General features: G+C 34.1%; 1 long non-coding RNA gene across 1 annotated transcript; it reads right to left on the bottom strand.

Moving 5' to 3' along the window:
- Window positions 1-5,255: 5,255 nt before the first annotated feature.
- Window positions 5,256-8,928, bottom strand: LOC309474265. The gene is made up of 4 exons (XR_014197277.1): window positions 8,865-8,928; window positions 8,673-8,753; window positions 6,973-7,026; window positions 5,256-5,679 (listed from the first exon to the last, which is right to left on the bottom strand). It is a non-coding gene; the product is annotated as an uncharacterized lncRNA (long non-coding RNA).
- Window positions 8,929-9,971: the final 1,043 nt, after the last annotated feature.

Genomic DNA, 9,971 nt, shown 5'->3' with positions numbered 1-9,971 from the left:
ATTCCAGACACATGTGTGAAATGTTTAATTGAGAAGGGAACTTTAATTCACTGTGTATGGGAGTGCCCTAAATTGGTAACTTTTTGGAAAATGGTTGTATGTACCCTAAGTAACATCACAAAAACCCAAATACCGTGCATTGCAAAACTTTGTATTCTGGGGATATACCCAGATCATCTTTCTATCAATAACAATCAGAGGACTCTTATCGACTTTGGCCTCCTGCAGGCCAGGAGGATGGTTGCTTTGAGTTGGAAAGAGACTGAAATATCTTCTGCACACTCTTGGATCAAGGAGATGGCAATGTGTGTTACTTTAGAGAAGTTAACGTACATTACAAGGGGTAAAGCACAGCAATTTGAAGAGATGTGGGCACCTTTAATTGATTTCCTTAAGAAATGAGAAGGTGCATGTATTAATGTTTTGAGCGTGACATATTTTTGTTCTGTTTTGTTTTATTTTAATTATGGTGCTTTTATTCCATGGTGCTTTGATCAACATATTTGGAATGTTTTTGTAACTTATTTTCCTTTTGGTAATATAATTTTTGTTATTTGGTTATTGTTTGTTTTATTGGAAAATCAATAAAAAAACATTGTTGAAAAAAAAAAAATTACATAGTTTTGTATAAAAAAGAATGATAAAAACAGAAGACTAGTGAAAAATATGACCAATAACCAGGGGCGATTCTAGGATAAAAAAAAAAAAAAAAAGGTAACACTTTAGTTTAGGGTCTAATGCTCACTATTAAAGGACAATTCCGGTGAAAAATGAACCTATTAACACATGGTTACCGAGTCGATCGTTCCCTGGGATGCGTTTTCATGATAATCGAATGTAAAGAGTTTTATCTCTAAAAACAGATAAGCTTATAACACTAGCGTATGGGGCACAGAGTAAGTATAAGTAAATCGCTAGTTAATACCACTAACAAGGCTCAAAATAGCCTCACACTAACACGGTAGCATAATGAGGGTCCCTACATGCAAACCGAAGCATTGAGAACTTTGTAAGTGTACATACAGTTTAATAAGAAGATACTTTATAAAAACAGTACATTACGCGTTTACAGGCAGGCGTCATCTTGGAAAACAGTCTCGACTAATCGAGTCACGAATGCCGTGCGATTCACGCGTTCACGTTTCTGAGAAAATTTAGATTTCTCTGATCTACATATGTGTTTATTTTAAGAAGTTTTGAAAGCAAAAAAAAATATTGGATAACAATAGCTTTAAAACCATGTGGGCAGCTGATTATTTTTCTCTCCTCATCAGATCAGCATCACACTCTTTTTCTCTTTGTTTTTCTCTTGGCCGGTACTCTTCCCCTCCATTGTAAGCTGAGCTTTGAGTGATATAGGCTGATATAGGCTTTTCACGTTTGTCTGTCAGTGAAGAAAGTAAACATAGGGTCAACTGATAGGTTGATTTATGAATCATTTTCTCAGAAGCATTAATTTACTGAAAGCTACAAGGAAATCTAGTAACTAAGTTTATTAAATTCATTCACAATATGTACACATTCATTACTGATCTTATGCCTAATTCAGGGCCGTAGACAGGGCTTTAAAATCAAAGAGGTCCTAAATTTGAGGTTGTTGTTGTTGTTAGGGAGTTCAATTTTTTATTTCTCTGATGTGCATTTCAAGATGTTTGAAGGGCAAAAAAAGTATAAGAAATAGCTTTAAAACCATGTTAGCGGGCAGTAGATTATTTGTCAATACCTTCTCTCTCCTCATTTATCTCAGTCTCCTCATCTCTTGCCCTGTCTCTTCCCCTCCTAAGCTGAGCACGCACACACACACATACCCTGAGGGCGCCTACTCTAGCCTGTTAGTCCTCTAAAATTGTATGTAACATTGAGGAAATGCAGAAATGATTTAGAAACGGACAACAGCAGCTACATATAGAAAGTATGTTTTTTTTGTTGTTTTTTTTGTTGGTTTTTATCTCTTTTATCGTGCTGCGCCCAGCGCCCCTATGCGCGCAAATAGCGCATACACACTTTTTGTGCCACTGGCTGGCTATATCTAACAACGTTTATTTATTTATTTTAATAGAATGGAAGCCACTCGTTTTATTACAATAAAAAGATTTCTGCAGTGTTTTTCAATGCGTCCATGTGACAAAGCCATTTTTCAGTTTGTATTTGTTTGTTTCGGAGTGTAAATATGAAATAATTCTTTGATGTGATCTGGTTGAGAAATTAATAAATATTAATTAGCTCATGCACGTAATGTCCACTTTCTCGAGCGTAAAGCAGAGCCATATAGAGAGAGAGTTGCGACAACTCCATTGACAACAATGGAACGCTTTTTTACAGCAATGGCAGCCCCTCAATAGTTCCCGGAAGTAGCAGCAGCGCGGTAGAACGGACCGTTTGTGATGGACTTTTATAAAAGGTGAGACGTTTAAAGAATACGATTGTATATTATCAGTACATCTGAATCAAATTAACTTGTATTAAAGCATGCTAGTTGATTATTGCTCTCTAAATTAATAGTTTTAGGGGACGTTATCAGATAAAAGATAGGTCATTGGATAAAGTTAGTAGCGCATAACAAACCACGAACAGCCTATTAATGGTTAAACCCGTTCTATTAATGCAGTTTTATCCTTTGTTGTGTAATAAGAGGGAAAGGCTTCTAAACAGGGGTTAAATATAACATTGGGGAGTGTGATATGTGGAAGTGATAAAATGAGAATATCCGTTTAATTCCTCATTAAATGTGCAATAACAAAACAAAACAAAAAACATTATTTTAGATTGCATTTTTGAGTAACAAAAACGTATGGATGGAGTTTAGACATTGTGTTTCTGTTGACTATTAGGCTGTCTATATTATGTTTCAGCTCAGCTGATTTTTGGATTGATGGGAAAGGGAAATGGACGTTTATTTGTGAGATTAAAAACAATGCTTAAAAGCAGCAAGCCATTTTTAAAAACAAATCACACTAGACTTAATGGGGAATAATACTAAATACCACAACATGTAATATATACTACTACTGTATATAATTTGTCCCGTTTTTGTCTCCTTTATCTCTCTCAACACAAGAAGCTCAAAGGGATTCAGTGGATCATGAAGACTCCCTGCACTGACGCTGTACCCTCACCTTCAGTTTCAGCATATTTTCTCCTCTCTGTGTCAGACACCACAAGAACAACAGAGAGGAAATGACAGACAACATGCTTGACGTGCAGTTTATTAGACATTTATAAATCCCATTGTGCTAAATCAATGCAAAAGTATATATATATATATATTAGGGCTGTCAAAAGATTAATCGTGATTAATCGCATCCAAAATAAAAGTTTGTGTTTAAATAATATATGTGTGTGTACTGTGTATAATTAAATTTGTATCTAGAAATACACACACGCATGTATATATTTAAGAAAAATGTGTTATTTATATATAAAAAAAAATATATTTATATAATATAAATTATCTATAAATATATACAGTATATGTATGCAAATATTTCTTAAATATATACATGCATGTGTGTGTATTTATATATACAAAATAATTATACACAGTATACACACATATATTATTTAAACACAAACTTTTATTTTGGATGCGATTAATCGCGATTAATCTTTTGACAGCCCTAATATATATATATATTAAAACTGATGTAATGTATATTTTTGAGTAGTGAACTTTGACTTTTTGAAATTTAAACAAGTTTCAGCTGTAAACATTTCTAAATGTTTAAATTCACCTGACATGGAAAGTGTACCAACCTACCCATACTTGAAAGCAGTTTTTACCAGTATTTGAGAGATCTACAACCCTTTTCACTCATCATTAAGGCTCCTCTGGACGATGCATTATCATGTATACTTTAATTACTATAATAAAATAACCAAATAAATAGGTTTTTTAGATTAAAGTGATGTAGGTCATGAATTTATCAAATTATGTTAAAAGTAAATGCACATGGACACTAATGAAATAATGTGTGTGTGTGTATAATCATGTTTTGTTTGAAAATGTAATATTATACATTAATATATTATGTATTAATTTATACAGTAATAAGTGCATGGGGTGCATAAGCATTGTAAACATTAAGATTAATGAAATTTCACTTAATTAAATTCTACATTTTACTTGTTTGCAATGTATTTTTTTAAGACAATCACGTTACCTGCAAGTCTCTGTCCTTGTGAAACCATAGTGAACATTACGTGATACCTTTAAATATTCTAGTTTAAGAACAAAAAATAGTCAAGTCAAGTCATCTTCATTTATATAGCGCTTTTAACAATGTAGATTGTTTCAAAGCAGCTTTACAGAGATACACGTATAATTTATGGTAACAGAGATTGTTTTGGCTTTATAGCGGTTCTTTAATAAAGTTATTTTCCAGCTAAAGTTATAGTTCATTGATTCGCTTCCGTCGGAACGATCATTTGTTATTAAATTAGGGGCCGCTAAGACGACACCATTCTCTCTACACAGACTTTAAACGCGAAACTAAATGAAATACTTGAAATACTTCAAAACAACTGCAACACGGTCTTTAACCAAGGTAACAGTTAACGTACGTAGCCAGAAATATGTTAACAAACGGCAGGCAACGCTGGTTGACCACTATAAACATTAAATACTAGCAGATTTGTATCTTTTAAAAATAAAATTACTGTAACTACAAACACATACTACATTCACATATCAGTGTATTATATACATATTGTAAATCAATTAATTTATTGACTACAAACTACCAAAAATCAAAGTTCTGCTCTCTAACTCCATCGATTTGAATTGGTGCTGAAGCACTTCCTGGAACTATCTGAGGTCTGCGCGAACCACGTGACAACTAAGCATTTTGAACTTCCGTTGTCGCAACTCTCTGGCTGCGTCCGAAAGATGAAAATACAGCGAATTGTATCACATGCAAGAAAGACATTTCATGCAAGGGAGGAAGCACCTCCAATATGATGAAACATTTGCTGCAACACAGGGTCAATTTGAAGGAATGCAGCGCATTTGATTCGGTGCGATCTCTCAACAGCAGTACCACAGGTTTCCACACACCAGATAAAGCTACTAGCAGCAGCAATAGCAGTCTCTCACACTCAGGTACAAAACTAGAGCCGCATAATTCTGGATAAAATGAGAACCAGTTTTGTTTAAAATAGAGATCATGAATAAATACATCAGACAATTAATACGAGTCGAGTCTATAATTCCTTAAAGTGTTATATACAAACAGTATATTGTAAAGTAAGATGCATTGTCACAGTTTTACTGGTAATAGCCTAAATGTAACAAGAATAAAAGGTAGAAAAAAGTATTTGCTCTCTTTTTTCTCTCCAATAAATATTGGAATCGAAACCAAGAATCGTTAAGAACCGGATTCGATAAGCAGAATCGGAATCGTTAAAATTTAAACGATACCCAACCCTCACGGTCTTTTCACATCATGGCACACCACACACTATAGGAGCAAAACGGTTAAATCTAGGATTTTTTGTCCTCATGTTTGTGGTCTATCACATTTTGAAAATCTTATAAGATGTAAAAAATCTTTTGGTGTGTACCCAGCATTAGTTGACACATACCAACATTACTGGAGACGCCTGCAGCTCCAGCAGGAACATCACCTTCAGAACCGCTTTCATCAGGATCACTGGCATCAGAGTCCGTCATACTGATCTCATCTTAAAGAAAAAGAGACATTTAAAACAGGAACATCTTCAGTTTAACCTGTATTCAGAAGTCATTTATGAAACATGACAAATGGCACCGTTTAATAATAATAATCATATTAATAACAACTATAATACTTCACTAAGATCACTATTATTAGAATTATCGCCTAGACAGTGATATACTAATACTGTCAATGAAAAATTTATATTTTATAATGAGTATATTATTTTACAATAAGAGGTTATAATACTTTCTTAATTTCTTCACTTAAGCTGTTATACTGGCAGAAACCTGCAGTTTAAGTGAAAACAGGTTTATAAACGCATCTTATTGCAAAATTGTATTACCACAAAAAATGTGGATATAATGCGAATGTGAAAATAGAGAGTAACTGGTGCTGGTTGCGTTCCCAAATGCATGTTAAACTTATGGCACATGCAGAGATGGAGTTCACTGCATTCATTCCCTGTGAAACGAGGCATGGAAAAAGCCAGATCATGAGCTGATCGAGCGAGCAAAGTGTGCTCTTCAGTTTGAAACACGCAGCACAACAGACTACAGACTTACTTTCTTATCGTCTTTTGCGATTTGATAAGGGCATTAAGCCATGTTGTGCTTTTGATTTTAATATGTTTGAGAGATTGCGCAAAAAACAAAGACAATTTATGTTATTATGAGGCGTAAAAATATTTTCGGTTCTTTTGGTTCAAACTGTGGAGGGACAGATTAGACTGTGGTGGGTCACTAGAGTAAAGGTAATTAATGGTAACACTATGAATTTTACTCCTCCCAAAAATGCCAAATAATAAACAGGTGAGAGCGTATTTTAGGCTATATGACACGTTATAGTGAGATATGACAGCGCTTCTGCAACACGCATCACTGCAGATGAGTAGCTGAGGATCTCTTCAGCATGCTGATGCACAAAATACAAACTAAAAATAAATTAAAGTAAGTCGCAGATGCTCAACACACAGTCATCTTCATTAAAAGTAGTGAGAATAAATGATTTTACCAGTGCTGATGCTACTCTCTCTCCTATTGATCTTAAAATTAGCTGATACAAAAAATGCTGCTCATAGCGGTAGCTTTCGATGACGTGAACACCGTTAAATCTGATATGGCGCGGGAAATGAAGATCGGATTTATGTCTGTTTTGTGCAGACACATTTATGTGGCCAAGTGTAAATGGAATTGTTTTGACAATGAAATGACCAGGTGTAAAACAGCCCCAAAGATGATGTGAAAAAGTTCTTACTAGACTAGCATTTCCTAAAATGATGCAATGCTCTTTTTATTACCATCTCAACACAGTCTTGATCCTCCAATGATGATTGTTCCTTCTCAGGGCTCACCTGAAAGCAAGGCAAAGAAAGAAAAAATAAACATCTATTAGATACAAAGGATTCAGAGATTCTCCAAATGAAGCAGCACAGATACTTGACTCCATTAACACTGACTGATCACTGTCATAAAACATAAAATTAAAACAATTTCACATTATCAATGATATACTTGAGCAAAAGAAGGCTGATGACGCCAAACTAATTCAGGTATGATGGGACATTTCAAACAGTGACTTAAGATTTAAAACACTGTGACATAAGTTGTAATCAAGTATAAAGTTAAAACCCTATAAATATATGGTCATAACCAATCAGGGATGCATGAAAATAATGCTCATTATTAATGTTATCATTGTCAATCCGATAAGAAAATTAGGCCGCTATATTAACACTAATAAATAATGGATTACTTCCTTCAGCTTCAGATGTGCGCTGTTCGCCATGATGGTTTTGAAATGTTTGAATCACAAATCTGTGAAATCAGCGCATTGTTACAGGGAGAGTTCGCTTGTGGAATTGTAAGTTGTAATATTTTTTATTTTTGTTATATATCTGATTTATCTCATATAGGATGCATTTGGCTGAGTTAATGAGTGCTGCAGTAAACACTTCACTGTAGGCCTACCGGTGGTCAGCAAAACATTAATTATGATTGGGACTGTCATATATACATAACACTATAATGAGCAAACTATTGCGTTAAAAACGTCGTGAATTCTTTGGGTTTAGTTGCTGTGTTTCAGCGTGTTGTCCTGGGAGGAGCGCATCCACAACAGGAGTTTCACTATGTAATAGTTGATTACTATTAATAATAGCTCAAGTTAATCTGTGCATGATTTTGTGCAAGTATAAGTTGTAATATTGTGTTTATTTTGCATAAATATCGAATTTATCATATATAGGTTGTGTTCCGTTGAGCTAAAACCATCTAACAAAGCCTCAGTTTAGGGGTGTTCCTTCAGCTCTTTAGGCCATTTCATTTTAAGTTTAATGTTGTCTAATAACTTGTTTGCATTTTAATTTCATTTGATTTATTATTATTATTATTATTATTAAGGCAATAGATGTTTTGGTAAAACTTCACAATACATATGTTATTGCATTAACTAACATGAACTAACAGAGAGAAAAACTTTTGTTAATGTGAGTTAATAAAATATGTGAGTTCATGTTCGTTCACAGTGCATTAAATTAACAGATACAACACTGGATCCTAAAATGTCTTGGAAAATGTTGAGATTAACGTTAAGTAAGATAAACATTAAGTAAATCATGTAGAAGTATTGTTCATTCATTGTTTGTTCATGTTAACTAATACTAACAAGATGAAACCTTTTTATAAAGTCTTGCCATTTTTTTATAAAGAAAGTTGGAAATATGAATGTAAAATTCATTTTAGAAGCTAAGAAACCTTACACTGGTTCAAACTAGGCCACTGTACTGTATGTTTGATTTATGTTGAAGTGTTTGGGACATTGGCTTTAAATGATGTGCGTTTCATTTTTGTAATCAGGCTTTCAAAGTATATCAAATTTTGGATTTAGATTCATCGGCTAATATATCAGATATCGGCTTTCGAATATAAAGAATGATCAGTTATCGGCCCAAATGTTCATATCGCTGTATCCCTAATTTGATTTCCAAAAAAACAATACCTTCTGTACATCTCTGACTTCTGACTGGGACGGGGACGGACTCTTCATTTCGAGAGTGGAGGGTTCAACCTCACTGAGAGTCTACAAAACATCACATTAGACATGAAACAGTGGTGTAAATATGTGAACACTAGATCTCACAGATGTCTCTGCTTCGTTTGCTCGTTCTCTTCCAGCACAACTCTCACTTACTTTGTCTAGTCCCACAGTCAGAGCAGCACAATCACTGCCTGATGACAACTGGCTCTTATAGCTCATCTGAGAATATGAAATTAAGCGTTACATACAGAAACACTTCACCTAAGAGTTTAAAAAAAGCATTATAAATGGAATATATAAAGGATAATGTACAGTCAGTCAGTAATTAATACAAAATAAACTGACAGGATAATAAGGGTCCTGATACACAGTTACCTATCAATAAATATTTGCACATGAAATACTGATTTGAGATAATATACAAGATTACAAAATAGTTAAAGTTTTCAAATCAATATTTCAATATTTAAATGCTACCACAAGGTAATGTTCACGGCTTTTATGCATCACATTACATGTGTTTTCATTCCAGTGTGTCAGGTTGTGTGTAGCTTTACACCAGTTTTATGAGGACACCGTTTTATGAGGACATCATAAGAACATGATCCTGATGTTTGACTTGACTGAAGAATCTCAGTGTGTTGTGTAAGTTTAACAGAATCCTGGTCTATGAGGACACTAGATTTATGAGGACATCATAAGAGCATGTTCCTGATGTTTGACTTGACTGAAGAATCTCAGTGTGTTGTGTAAGTTTAACAGAATCCTGGTCTATGAGGACACTAGATTTATGAGGACATCATAAGAACATGATCCTGATGTTTGACTTTGACTGAGTGTGTTGTGTAAGTTTAACAGAATACTGGTCTATGAGGACACTAGTTTTACTGGGACACTGGTAACTAGATACATTTGGACGGCACTGAGTTCAAGTGTGTGTATGTATGAGAGTGATACGAGACATTGCGCCTGTGCTAGATGTACAGTAAGTGATCGTGACTCACTTCTTACACACACAATCATAATTCAGGGACTGATAACAGTGGCAAATAATCTGTTTCTGAGGAAACAGAGTTATTACATTAACTTATTGGATAGAGTTGCTGTATCTTGTTCAGGTTTCATCTGATTCTTCAGAGTTATCATTGAAAAAAAAAGTAGTAAAAATATATAAAAAAGACAAATAAATACTAATTTTAGTATCACTTATTGAAAGCCAAACAGAGGTTGCTATTTTTTACCAACTTCTTCAATGATTAT

This window comes from Leuciscus leuciscus (genome assembly GCF_965113295.1).
Source record: "Leuciscus leuciscus genome assembly, chromosome: 14".
Lineage (NCBI taxonomy): Eukaryota > Metazoa > Chordata > Actinopteri > Cypriniformes > Leuciscidae > Leuciscus > Leuciscus leuciscus.
Note: the sequence above shows the minus strand (reverse complement) of the source record. Positions and strands in the feature narration are given on the sequence as shown.